This window comes from Channa argus, chromosome 10, assembly GCF_033026475.1.
Source record: "Channa argus isolate prfri chromosome 10, Channa argus male v1.0, whole genome shotgun sequence".
NCBI lineage: Eukaryota > Metazoa > Chordata > Actinopteri > Anabantiformes > Channidae > Channa > Channa argus.
In genome coordinates, this window is record NC_090206.1 from 13,236,652 (window position 1) to 13,251,806 (window position 15,155).

The 15,155-nt window shown below is 40.1% G+C and overlaps 1 pseudogene; it reads right to left on the bottom strand.

Annotated features, from left to right (window-relative positions):
* Positions 1-461: 461 nt before the first annotated feature.
* On the bottom strand, positions 462-15,155 carry LOC137134539 (apolipoprotein L1-like; annotated as a pseudogene).

Sequence of the window (15,155 nt, forward strand, 5' to 3'; positions counted from 1 at the left end):
TATGCTACAGCTTTATTTCAAAATTGATCAAATTCATTGTTTTTTTTTAAATTCTCTGTAGACCTCTGAGGCAGAATTGTCTTGGGGCACAGATCTGGGGAAGGGTACAGATAAATTTGAGCATCATTGAAGGTCCCAGTATGCACAGTGGCTTCCATCATCCGTAAATGGAAGAAGTTTGGAACACCCAGGACTCTTGCTAGAGACAGCCAGCCGGCCATACTGAACCATCAAGACAGAAGGGCCTTAGTCAGGGAGGTGACCAAGAACCCAATGTTGGTTCTGAAAGAGCTCCAGCATTTCTGTGGAGACAGGAGAACCTTCCAGAAGAACAACTATCTCTGCAGCACTCCACCAATCAGGCCTATATGGCAGAGTGACCAGACGGAAACCACTCCTCGGTATAAGCCACATGCAAGTTCCCCTGAAGGACTCTCAGACTGTGAGAAACAACATTCTGTTCAGATGAAACAAAGTTTGAACTCTTTGGCCTGAATACAAAGTGTCATGTCTGGAGGTAACCAGGCAGCACTCACCACCTGGCCAATACCATCCCTACAGTAAGGCATGGTGGTGGCAGCATCATACTGTGGGGATGCTTTTCAGCGACAGGAACTGGGAGACTAGTCGGGATTGAGGGAAAGATGAATGCAGTGACGTACAGAGACAAACCTGTTCCAGAGCGCTCTGGACCTCAGACTGGGGCGACAGTTCATCTTTCAACAAGATAGTGACCTAAGCACACAGGCAAGATAACAAAGGAGTGACTACAGGAATGTGAATGTCCTTGACTCGCCCAGCCAGAGCCCAGACTTGAATCTGACTGAACATCTCTGGAGAGATCTGAAAATGGTTGTGTACTGATGGTCCACATCCAACCTGATGGAGCTGGAGACATACTGCAAAGCCAAGCTTGTAACATTATACTCAAAAAGACTTGATGCTGTCATTAATGATGAAGGTGCTTCAACAAACTGTTAAGGAAATGCAATAAATACTTATTTATTGATTTTTTTTCTTTTTGTTTTTAATCTTAATAAATTTGCAAAGATTTCAAACTTCTTTCACATTGTCATTATGGGGTATTGTTTGTAGAATTTTGAGGAACATAAGGAATTTAATCCATTTTGAAATAAGGCTGTAACATAACAAGTTGTGGAAAGAGTTAAGTGCTTTCTGGATGCACTGTACATGTTTGAAATGCTGAAACTCTGCACACTGTCAAAGGTTAAATTCTCCTAATATTGTCTGGACTTCCTATGTGAAACAGGCTAACGTTGGGCTGTTTACAGGCCTTAATGCCTCAGCATGTTATGTTCTTGTATGTTTTGACTGATGTGGATTATGCACTGTGCATTAACCACCTGCAAAGTGGTGAACTGGTCAAAGTGTTTTAGCATGTTAAATACATTTGTTTCTCTTCAGTATCCTTTCACTATTTACAACTTCTTCATAACTCTTAGTGTTTTTGGGAAACATACATGAGAACATTGTTCTGTGAATTGTTGGTAAATAGTAGTTTATTTACAATATGCACTGCCAATAATATTCTTACACAGCCTAGTACACGGCATTTGTAGAACAAAAAAAATCATTTAACTGTAAATGTTGTCTTCACCTTTGCCACATTGTGAAACTTTATGAAACAGCAATACATTGTTTATGCTTAAACATTCAACATTTGTATGTCTTATTGCTTGAGTTGGCTTGGGTTATCCTCATGATGAACACAGTACCTGCCCCCAGCGCCCTAACATCAACATTTTATAGACTGCTCTGGATGATGATTGGCTCCCATCAATACAAATGAGCCAATCTGGTTGAATCCTGAGTGAGAGAAAGCAAACAAAAGGCACAGGCAAAAGTACACTGCCCCCTATCTCCCTGACACGAAACACTGAATAGGGGATAATCAAAATAACAGTGAAATTGCTCCTAAGCTCATTCCAGACTTTCTGCAAGTTGTCTGCTGCCTCCCTAATGCATCTGACAAATTTCATGATCTCAGATTTGATTGGAGGGGTCTTTGAAGGTGATTGGTTCTGTGAGTCTTCCATCAGCAGTTGATTGTCAACTGTTAGTACAGAGTCACTGGTAATGCTCTCCTCAGCTGCCTTTGCCTGTTTAATACACTGGATCCCTTTAGCATCCATGGCAATAAAGAATAAGTCTACCGCTACAAATAAACCAGAAAATACACCTGTTGCTACCTCTGCCACTCGAGCAATTCTGGATGCTTGTGCTGCAATCCTGCCAATGTTCATCTCTTGAACTTGTCTAACCAGTTCTGCAACGCCACCCAGGCCCCTCCCTGCCCTCAAGCCAAGTCTTGTCAGGTTTTCATTATTAGTGTGAATGCTGAAAGCAATTGCTATTGTTGTTTCCAGTATTTATTATTCAGCACGCTACTAGTTCTAAATACTAACAGCTACAAACATGGTTCCAACTGTAATATGTTAAGCATGTTGTGGAGAGGTGTGCTATTACTTTGTGTGCTGACAGCTAATGTACTGTAATTGTTATGAATATTAATATGTTTTATTTCGAATGGAAAGTCTATGGGAGTGATGTTTAAACTGCAATATCTCAAAAACTACACATGGTATGATGAAAGTTAGTGTACACTTAGTGTAAAGCTGCCCCATGAAGAAGAGCTTCACGTTACAGCGTGGGCTCTCTCACTGTGTGGTCATTTATAAGCATGTTTATGTACGTATTTTGACAGCTAATGTACAATAATTGTTATGAATATTTGTATGATTATTTTTTTTGCATTGCTTTAAATGAGAGCAATCTTCACATGGCTATATCTCACAAACTACACGTGATATTGTTATGAAACTTTGTGTACAGCTGCCCCTTGATGAAAGGTTTCACATATTACAGTATCGCCTCTCTAGCGACACCGTGTGGTCATTTATATAACTCGTTTTTTTAACTCTTAAAATTTTTTTTTCTTATTTCACTTCAATATTGTACAATGCCTTTAGTACAACGACGTGTTCCACCTAGCTGCCATTCGCAGAACTGTGACTTTTGATTTTTTTTAAGCTAATGCAATGACTGACTTGAATGAAACTTTACACATATGTGCAGCGGACTGCCCTGAACACGCGTGTTAAATGTCTTTTCGCCACTGGTGGGCGCTATAGTGGGTGCTTTTATTTTTATCATCTTGTATTCAGAACTTCATTAGTGTTGAGAGGGCAAGATGGCAACAGTTGATTCCTTGGGACAGGCTGCCATCTGCTGGGGAGTTCGTGAATAGCAATTGAAAACTTCATTGTTTCATGTGAAGTCAAGTAGTTCAGGCCTTCCAATCTCACAACATCAAACAGCAATATTTCAAAAACTAGACATGCTAACATGATGAAACTTTGTGGATAGCGAGTGCTGTCGCTTCTACAATGTGCTGCAGATTTGGTGATGGCTGCACCAGCTGCAGTGGCTGGCTTTCAGCAGTCACGCGCATTTTCTGTAGGAAATGCCCATTCTAGTTCAATTTGTTATCCTCTGAGTTAGATATCCAAGTAGAGTCACATCTGCCTCTGATTGTCTGTAGGCTGTTTTCAATCTCCTGGAGCCAAGTAACAACTGCATACATTTTGTGTTCAATCCCTCTAATGATTTTTCGAACAGCTCTGCGATCAGTGGACTAGTTGACTATATTTGTGATATTCGAGACACCAGCAGTGGCCCCACCAACAACACCCACCCTAACACCAACTCCAGTGACAATAAGAGAGGCTCCCAAAGTAAAGGGGGCCAGAATAAGTCTAATAATGGATGTTATCCCCCCCACTGCTCCAATCACACCTCCTGCCAGACTGCCTATAGTGGTTCCCTGATGGACACGTTCCAAACCATTAGCCAAATCCCTTTGGTCTTCCAACTTGGTCTCAAGTTCCTCCACTGTTTCTTTGGCCTATTAAAAAAGCATAGAAAATATTAATAGAAAACCGGTACCTTAACTGTGAAATTTCAGAACAAGTGCTCATCTCAGCCAATAACAGTCCCCTCCCATTTCCCAAGTACCAGGCTGTTAGAATTTTCAGTCAGGACTATTAGTGCTGGGGCGCTGAGTGTTATATTGAATACAATAAGGTCTTCCTTGTGCATGAAAATAACTTAAGTCATGTTAAATTAAACTGGAAGCTTTGTGTTTTTTTTTTTAATTGAAAAGAAAGCTTCAGTTTTCACATTTTTGGTTAAACTCTTTATAAAAATATAACACAAATCTGCAGATTAATTAAGGCTCGGTTTTCAATCAGTATTGAACTATTATTCTAATTATCAAATATAAATACATTAAATAATTCAGTTTCTTTCCTGATGAAGTGGCATCTGAGCTGCCAGACAGACATACTAAAGTGGTCAAACTAAACTATCAAACTAAAATAATTAGGTCGGGTGGTTGTCATATTATATCAGAGTGAAAGCCCAGGGGGCAAAAAACAAAGAGAGGAGTGGGAACTCTTTTTTCAAAAAGTACACAGTGGAAAGCAACTTATTTAAACTTCAACAATGCACTTTGAGTTAGCAAATTTTCTGTCAGAGTTTAGACTGATTTTGTTTTAAAAACAGGGCGTTATCGCCCTGTTAATTATCTCTGCCTCATTCAGTCAACTACATGTGCTGGAGAAGCCGATAACAAACCTAGATTAAACATTGCAGGGGGAATCTGCATTCTCCATGAGAAATCTGTCAGATTTCCCTTATTCTCTATCTCCATTTACCCTTTATGTGAAAGTTAAGAAATCCGCTTTCCTGAGAAAGTTCGTAGGCTTCAGGGTTCCTGTTGTTTTGCAATAATCTTTTTTTAAAGCCAATTCGGGCACATCTTGTGGGAGGTTGCTGGAATAAAACTGTTTATTTACAGGGAAAACATAGCCCCATAATCTGGCCTGAATAATTTTAAATATTATATCTATATTTTATAATATATTTTGCTTTTGAAGTGCTTGCACTATGTACTTTAATAACAGTGCAGATCAAGTACTGTGTACTTAAACTTTAGTCAAGAATTACAAGTGTTCTTTTACTTGCAAGTAGATGTAAAGTAATCTGTACTGTACTGTTGCAGCATCATTTAAACTTTTAATACCATAGCTAAACCATTTAACCTGCAGAACAAAAATACCAGCTTGCTAACCCTAGTTACTATTTTTTTTTTCTGCTAAAAAACATATTTGTATCATTCAGATTTGAATTCAAAGTTGACAATTCAAAAAATAAAATGTTGTATATTATTATTATTGTAAAAGAAGTTGTATACCTTTTTTGAGAGACAACTGATAATGAAGGGATGCCCCAGGATTTCACTGGCTGTTGGTCTTTCTCTGGAATCTCTACTGAATATGTCATTCAAAAGGTTTTGAAGCTGTGGTGAGAAATTCTCTGGGAGAGACAGGTAGGGACCTCTAATTAATTTGCGTTGGACTTTGACATTGGTGTCTGCTGAAAACTGAAAGAGAATTATTGTTAGAAATAATAATGTTAAATAATTTTAAAAAGCATTTTGGGATTTTTCACTTAACAATTGTGGCAATGTTAACAAGGAATTTGTTAAAAATGTAATTTCTTCCTTTCACCATAGGATATACTGTAAATCATGTATTGTTATCAAAGCTATTTTATATAAGTCTATAATTATTTTTAATTAAGTACATTTTGCTCTGCTGCATTTTAAGACTCCTTTGAGCTCAAAGTTGACTTTTGTCATCTGGACAACTCTATGGCAAAAATTGATGTAATTATAAATGTGAATACTGCAGTCCAATTTTTAGTTTTTATACTCTTTGTGTTTGATTATACAGTACTATGGATTGATTGATTGATTGATTCATTGTAACTTACCACTGGTTTTCTGGTACAGACCTTAAAGAGTATACATCCCAGCAACCAAATGTCACGCCAAATAAAGCACATTTTGACAAGAGTAGACTGGTAAACTCTTAAAACATTACGTTAGCTTTAGGGGTAAGTTATACCTAGGGTATTGTGTTTATGAAAAACATTAATTGGTTAACTTTTTTCACCATTTCAAAATGAGGGGATTCAAACGTAATATCAAAACACGATTTGTTTCTGGTACATTGTTCAGATTTTCATCATGTGTCTGCCAGAACATATTTGCATGTGTTTCATGAGCTAGTAGGTCTCTTCATTCAAAGCAAAAAAAAAAAAAAAAAAACCATATAAAAACTAAAAAACAAAACAAAACAAACAAGAAAAACAAAAGAACATAAAACTTTAAGATTTGTCAAAACCTACCTTTAAAAGAGTCCTTGCTGCTTACAATATATGGATGAGTGATTGTTTGGAGGGTTTCTATTTCTGAGATTAATCGTTGATCAACATTTCTTGGTTCCTGTCTAAAGTGACACTTGCAGTTGGACCAGCCTAGTACAAATTTAAACAACACCTAATTGTGTTAAGATACAACATACACATGATATCCATATGTATATATGCAGTTTATTCTACTACATATGTTTTCATTCTTAGACCTCCTGTCTTTTGAGTGATGCCACAATGCCCAGATGATAAACTTAGCCCTTCTGCAGTACCAGAGTATTATACCCTTTGCTTGCTTAACAAAGAATATTCCAAGATAACTATAGTTACCTGTACTAAAATAAATATATATAATTAAAACAAACTATAATAAATTCACTATCAGTTTGTATCTCCCCCCCTCAAATGATTCTATATGTATCTCAAGACATGGAGTATAATTTAATTAAAAATGATTAAGATACTATACGATACGGTGTAATTCAGGACTGGGCCAATTCAGTTAAGCTCGAATTCCTAAGTAAGATTTTGGAAAAGGCTGACTTTTACAACTCTAGCCTTTTCTAGACATTCACTGTTGATACTTTCCAGTTGGTGTTTAATGCTTGTCATAGGACAGAATCAGCACTTTTAAGGGTTTTTAATGCACTTCTGCTACGTTTAGATCTGTCTTTAACTTTCAGTACTGTAAATCAAGATATATTGATTTCCATATTGGAAGATTCACTGGTATCTTCACTGGTTTCCGGTCCATTTTAGAGTTGAGTTTAAGATTTTACTGACTCTAAATGGTTTATTCGACTCTTACATTTAGAACTTGTCCATGCTTATACTCCTGTTCAACCCCTCAGGTCTACTGATCAGTTGCTCCTTAAGGTCCCTAAGACCAGGCTCAAAAGCAGAGGTGGGCATGCTTTTTCAGTCATGGTCTTCTTCTTTTCCTTTCGGCTGCTCCCTTTCAGGGGTCGCCACAGAGAATCATGTGCCTCCATCTAACTCTATCCTCTGCATCCTCTTCACTCACACCAACTAACTTCATGTCCTCCCTCACTACATCCATAAATCTCCTCTTTGGTCTTCCTCTAGACCTCCTGCCTGGCAGCTCCAACCTCAGCATCCTTCTACCGATATATTCACAGTTTCTCCTCTGAACATGTCCAAACCACCTCAATCTGGCCTCTCTGACTTTATCTCCAAAACATCTAACATGAGCTGTCCCTCTGATGTACTCATTCCTGATCCTGTCCATCCTCGTCACTCCCAAAGAGAACCTCAACATCTTAAGCTCTGCTACCTCCAGCTCTGCCTCCTGTCTTTTCTTCAGTGCAACTGTCTCTAAGCCGAACAACATTGCTGGTCTCACCACCGTCTTGAACACCTTTCCTTTCATTCTCGCTGATACTCTTTTATCACACAACACACCTGACACTTTTCTCCACCCGTTCCAACCTGCCTGCACTCACCTCTTCACCTCTTTTCCACACTCACCGTTGCTCTGAACCGTTGACCCTAAGTACTTAAAGTCCTGCACCTTCTTCACCTCTGCTCCCTGTAACCTCACCATTCCACCTGGGTCCCTCTCATTGACACACATGTATTCTGTCTTGCTGCGGCTAAGCTTCATTCCTCTGTTTTCCAGAGCAGACCTCCACCTCTCTAGATTTTCCTCCACCTGCTCCCTGCTCTCACTACAAATAACAATGTCATCTGCAAACCTCATAGTCCAGGGAGATTCTTGTCTAACCTCATCTGTCAGTCTGTCCATCACCAGAGCAAACAAGAAGGGGCTCAAAGCCGATCCTTGATGCAGACCCACCTCCACCTTGAACTCCTCTGTCACACCTACAGCACACCTCACCACTGTCTTACAGCTCTCATACATGTCCTGCACCACTCTAACATACTTCTCTGCCACTCCAGACGTCCTCATACAATACCACAGCTCCTCTCTCGGCACCCTGTCATACTTTTCTAAATCTACGAAGACACAATGCAACTCCCTATGACCCTCTCTGTACTTCTCCATCAGTGTCCTCAAAGCAAATACTGCATCTGTTGTACTCTTTCTAGGCATGAAACCATATTGCTGCTCACAAATGTTCACCTCTGCCCTTAGCCGAGCTTCCACTACTCTTTCCCACAACTTCATTGTGTGACTCATCAGCTTTATTCCTCTGTAGTTGCCACAGCTCTGCACATCTCCCTTGTTCTTAAAAATTGGTACCAGTACACTTTTCCTCCAGTCCTCTGGCATCCTCTCACTCTCCAAGATCTTGTTAAACAAACTAGTCAAAAACTCTACTGCCACCTCTCCTAGACACTTCCATACCTCCACAGGTATGTCATCAGGACCAACTGCCTTTCTGCTCTTCATCCTCTTCAATGTCCTCCTCACTTCACTCTTACTAATCTTTGCTACTTCCTGCTCCACACCAGTCACCTCTTCTACTCTTCGTTCCCTTTCATTTTCCTCGTTCATCAACTCTTCAAAGTACTCCTTCCATCTTCCCATCACACTCCTGGCACCTGTCAATACATTTCCATCCTTATCTTTAATCACCCTAACCTGCTGCACATCCTTTCCATCTCTATCTCTTTGTCTGGCCAACCTGTACAAATCCACCTCTCCCTCTTTAGTGTCCAACCTAGCATACAAGTCCTCATATGCTCTTTGTTTGGCCTTTGCCACCTCTATCTTCACCTTACGCTGTATCTCCCTGTACTCCTGTCTACTCTCTTCAGTCCTCTCAGTGTCCCACTTCTTCTTAGCTAACCTCTTTCTCTGTATACACTCCTGAACTTCCTCGTTCCACCACCAAGTCTCCTTGTCCGCTTTCCTCTTTCCAGAAGACACACCGAGTACCCTCCTACCTGTCTCCCTGATCAAATTAGCTGTAGTAGTCCAGTCATCTGGAAGCACCTCCAAACCACCCAGAGTCTGTCTCAGCTCCTCCCTGAAAACTAAACGACATTCTTCCTTTTTCAACTTCCACCACTTCGTCCTCTGCTCTGCCTTAGTCCTCCTTATCTTCCTCACCACCAGCATCATTTTACACACCACCATCCTGTGTTGTCTGGCTACACTCTCCCCTACCAATGCTTTACAGTCACTGATCTCTTTCAGATTACAACATCTACACAAGATGTAGTCTACCTGAGTGCTTCTCCCTCCGCTCTTGTACGTCACCCTATGTTCCTGCCTCTTCTGAAAGAAAGTGTTTACTACAGCCATTTCCATCCTCTTTGCAAAGTCAACCACCATCTGACCTTCTGCGTTCCTGTCCTGAACACCAAACCTGCCCATAACAGTCTCATCACCTCTGTTCCCTTCACCTACATGCCCATTGAAATCTGCACCAATGACAACTCTCTCACCTCTGGGGATGCTCTGCATCACTTCATCTAACTCACTCCAGAATTTCTCCTTCTCTTCTAACTCACATCCTACCTGTGGGGCATAACCACTCACAACATTGAACATCACCCCTTCAACTTCCAGCTTCAGACTCATCAACCTGTCTGATACTCTTTTCACCTCTAAAACATTCCTCACAAAATCCTCTTTCAATATAACTCCTACTCCATTTCTCTTCCTATCTGACCCATGGTAAAACAACTTGAACCCTGCTCCTAAGCTTCTAGCCTTGCTACCTTTCCACCTGGTCTCCTGGACACACAGTATGTCCACCTTCCTTCTCTGCATCATGTCGATCAACTCCCTAGCCTTCCCTGTCATAGTACCAACATTCAAAGTCCCTACTGTCAGTCCTACATTCTTAGCTTTCCTCTTCTCTCTCTGCCTACGAACACACCTTCCTCCTCTTCTTCTTCGTCTTCGACCAACAGTAGTCCAATTTCCACCGGTACCCTGTAGGTCAACAGCACCGGTGGCGGTCGTTGTTAACCCGGGCCCCGACCGATCCGGTATGGAAGTCTTTGTCACGATTCGCATGTTTGATTTGGCATGTGTTTTACGTCGCATGCCCTTCCTGCCACAACCCTCTGCATTTATCCAGACTTGGGACTGGCACAAGAAGACACTGGCTTGTGCCCCCTTGCGGTTGCATTGCTTTTTCAGTCATGGTGAAATGAAAGAATTCTACAATACCTTTAATAGGGTATCTAAGTATAGTTTCCTGCTAATACAATGTTTCTGCACTTTGCTAAATGAATGATACTTTCACTTACAATCCAAACTTAATGAAATTCAATACAATGGCCAACCTATTTAAAATTATTAAGGTGGCCAAAACAGAACCACCCTTTCTTACAGTATGACTCCACTTTCCACTTTGACCTCAATAATAAAAAGATTATTACCCTTTTCACAGTTTCAACTTAAAAACTGAGAAATTATAATCTATAAAAGTAGAGTTTGTGGCAGAGCCACTGTATTGGATTGCATTCAATTTCACAGGTGGTCATAATGTTATGCCTGTTTGGTGTGTATTCACTTGCTTTTTCAACTCAACTCAAATCAATCACACCAACCTGCCTAAAATCCTGATTATTTTATGTATTGCCCTAGGTGTGTAAAAGTTCTAAAATTGAGACAGAAAGTGCTGCATAAATATTCTCAGAAACTCTTCTATTACCTATTATCAATTATGATTCTTCTTCCACACTTTCACACTTTGTCACAGTTCTAAATAAAATTTCAAATGCACCAAATGGACATAAACTTCTTTATTCTGTCTTTATTCTGGTCCTTTACAGTACACTGTGATATCTATACAAAAAACAGAAAAGAAAAACAAGTAAAGTCGAATACTGAAGGGAATGGAAGGGCATTGGGTAAAGTCCCTTGAGATGACTTTGTTGTAAATTGGTGCTATATAAATAAAGTTGAGTTGAACTGAACATGGATGTCAGCCAACTCAGGAACAGGTCTCAGGACAGACAAGGTCTTGTCTGATCCAGGGACAGATTCGGGAACAGGCAGATTAGTGGCTGACTCAGGAGGAAATGATAATTATAATTCTGCTTCCTAAATTTCACATTTATTTTATTTTCACAGTTGTAAATACATTTACAACTGTTCAACTGTACTGTACAGACCTAAACTCCAGGGTCTTTATTCTGGTCCTTTAAAGTACACTGTGATATGTATATTAAAAACAGAAAAGAAAAACTAGTAAAGCACAGTACTGAAGGGCATAGAGGCCAAAAGACAAAGTACAGTGAAACTAAAGGGACATAGAATTAAGGTTTGAAAAGATTTCTGATAAGAGCCAAGAAAACAAATAACAAAATGGATAATGGACTATAATAGAAAGTATTCAAGCAATGATGAAGGTAAGATGATAAATCAAGCAGAGTGGTCAGACTAGTAGGACAACAATGATGATAGCTTGACATAAAGTATGTGAGCTCCATAACTTTAAGGAAGAATTTGTTTTAGTTTTAAATGTAACTTTTTTGGCTCTCTTTCTCTGACAGTTTAGTTTCAGATACAGGTGGGTTGTCTATTAGGTCAGGGACAGGAACTAACAAGTCTCTAGAACAGCCTTGTTCCACCTACCGAACATTTCTAAAATTAGGGGCATCCTGTCTCAAAGTGATGCTGAAAAACTAGACCATGCATTTGTTACTTCTAAGTTGGACTACTGTAATTCCCTACTTTTGGGGTGTCCTAATAACTCTCTAAAAAGCCTTCAGTTAATGCAAAATGCTGCTGCAAGAGTGCTGACTGGAATTGGCAAGAGAGATCATATTTCTCCTTCATTAGCTTCTCTCCATTGGCTTCCCATAAAATCTAGAATACAATTCAAAACCCTCCTCCTTACATACAAAGCGCTTAATGGTCAAGCTCCATCATATTTAAAAAATAACATAGTACTGTATCACCCAATTAGACCACTTCGATCCCAGAATACAGGCCTACTTGTGGTTCCCAGACTTTGCAAAAGTAGAATGGGAGGCAGAGCCTTTAGGTATCAAGCCCCTCTTCTTTGGAACCAGCTTCCAATCCAGATTCGGGGGGCAGACACCCTCTCTACTTTTAAGACTAGGCTTAAAACCTGCCTCTTTGATAAAGCTTATAGTTAAAACTGCTCAGTCAACCTGATCTAGCTCCTACTTAAGATGCTATAGGTTTAGATTGCAATGAGCTCCTCTCCTCTTTCTCTCTATACATTTATTTGTCACCACTGCATGCTGTTGATTTTGTGTCTTCTCTCTCCTGTAGTTGTGCTTCTCTGCCTCTGTCTCCCTGTCTCTGTCCCTTCCTGCAGGTGTCCTTGGCTTTGGAGCTGTGTGTTTCCAGTGTGCAGCTACTCGTCCTACCAACCTGTATAATGTGTTGTTGTTGCTTTTTGTTGCTCTTTTCTTTTCTTTTCTCTCTTCACCCCAACCGGTCAAGGCAGATGGCCATCCAGCCTGAGCCCGGTTCTGATGGAGGTTTCTTCCGTTAAAGGGAGTTTTTTCTCTCCACTATTGCCTAGGGCTTGCTCAAGGGGGATTTATTGGGTTGCCTCTACATGCTTGTGTAGTCTGGACTTTATTATGTAAAGTGCCTTGAAATGACTTTGTTGTAAATTGGCGCTATATAAATAAAGTTGAATTGAATTGAATTGAATTGAGCATGGATGTCAGCCAACTCAGGAACAGGTCTTGGGACATACAAGGTCTCGTCTGACCCAGGGACAGATTCGGGAACAGGCAGATTAGTGGCTGACTCAGGAGGAAATGAGATATTGGCTGACCCAAGAGCAGGTTCGGAAACAAGCAGGTCGTCAACTCGGTGAGGAATAGTCAAGAGTGTTGCCGACCTGGGGACTATCTATTGTGCAGACTGTGGACTGATGGACTCAAGAGCAGGAACTAACAGAATGTTGCAGATTCAAAATCTTTACAATTTTATTTTTTTATCATGAATGTTAAATATATCTTGAAGATAAATTATAATTCTGCTTCCTAAATTTCACATTTATTTTCTTTTTCACAGTTGTAAATACATTTCCAAATGGACTTTAACTCCAGGGTCTTCATTCTGGTCCTTTAAAGTACAATGTGATATGTATATAAAAAACAGAAAAGAAAAACAAGTAAAGCAAAGTACTGAACGGCATGGAGGTCAAAAGACAAAGTAAAGTGAAACCAAAAGGACATAGAATTAAGGTTTGAAAAGATTTCTGATAAGAGCCAAGAAAACAAATAACAAAATGGATAATGGACTATAATAGAAAGTATTCACGTAATGATGAAGGTAAGATGATAAATCAAGCAGAGTGGTCAGACTAGTAGGACAACAAAGATGATAGCTTGACATAAAGTATGTGAGCTCCATAACTTTAAAGAAGAATTTGTTTTGGTTTTAAATGTAACTTTGTTTGCTCTCTTTCTCTGACAGTTTAGTTTCAGATACAGGTGGCTTGTCTATCAAGTCAGGGACAGGAAATAACAAGTCTCTAGAACAGCCTTGTTCCACATTTCTAAAATGAGGAGCATCCTGTCTCAAAATGATGCCGAAAAACTAGTCCATGCATTTGTTACTTCTAGGTTGGACTACTGTAATTCCCTACTTTTTGGGTGTCCTAAAAACTCTCTAAAAAGCCTTCAGTTAATCCAAAATTCTGCAGCAAGAGTGCTGACTAGAATTGGCAAGAGAGATCATATTTCTCCTTCATTAGCTTCTCTCCATTGGCTTCCCATAAAATCTAGAATAGAATTCAAAACCCTGCTTCTTACATACAAAGCGCTTAATGGTCAAACTCCATAGTACATAGTACTGTATAACCCAATTAGACCAATTCGATCCCATAATACAGGCCTACTTCTGGTTCCCAGAGTTTGCAAAAGTAGAGGCAGACCCTTTAGCTATCAAGCCCCTCTTCTTTGGAATCAGCTTCCAATCCAGATTCGGGGGCAGACGCCCTCTCTCCTTTTTATGCCTCTACATGCTTGTGTAGTCTGGACTTTATTATGTAAAGTGCCTTGAGATTACTTTGTTTTAAATTGGCGCTATATAAATAAAGTTGAATTGAATTGAATTGAACATGGATGGCAACCAACTCAGGAACAGGTCTTGGGACAGACAAGGTCTCGTCTGACCCAGGGGCAGATTCAGGAACAGGCAGATTAGTCGCTGACTCAGGAGGAAATGAGATGTTGGCTGAACTAAGAGCAAGTTCGGAAACAAGCAGGTCGACGAATAGGTGAGGATTAGTCAAGAGTGTTGCCGAGTGTTGCTGCATCTGATTGGCCTCGGCAATGTGATCTCTACAAAGCCTCCATCTAACCCAGTCCTCTGCATCCTTTTCTCTCAAACCAACTAACTTCATGTCCTCTCTCACTACATCCATGAATCTCCTCTTTGGTCTTCATCTTGAACACCTTTCCTTTTATTCTTATGATACTTTTTTGTCACACAACACACCTGACACTTTTCTCCACCCGTTCCAAACTGCTTCTTCACCTCTGCACCCTGTAACCTCACTATTCCACCTCGCTTCCTCTCATTGACACACATGTATTCTGTCTTGCTGCAGCTAAGCTTCATTCTTCCGCTTTCCAGAGCAGACCTCCACCTCTCTAGATTTTTTCGCCACCTGCTCCCTGCTCTCACTAAAAATCACAATATCATCTGCAAACATCATAGTCCTCATGTGTAAGCTCATCAAGGATTGGCAGACCCACCTCCACCTTGAACTCCTCTGTCCTCTATCCCCTCTATCTTTAAGCACCCTAACCTGCTGCACATCCTTACTATCTCTCTTCTTAATGTCCAACCGAGCATAGAAGTCGTAATATGCTCTTTATTAGACCTTTGTCAACTCTACCTTCACTTTACGCTTCATCTCCCTGTACTTGTGTCTATTGTCTTCGGCCCTCTCAGTGTCCCACTTCTTAGCTAACAT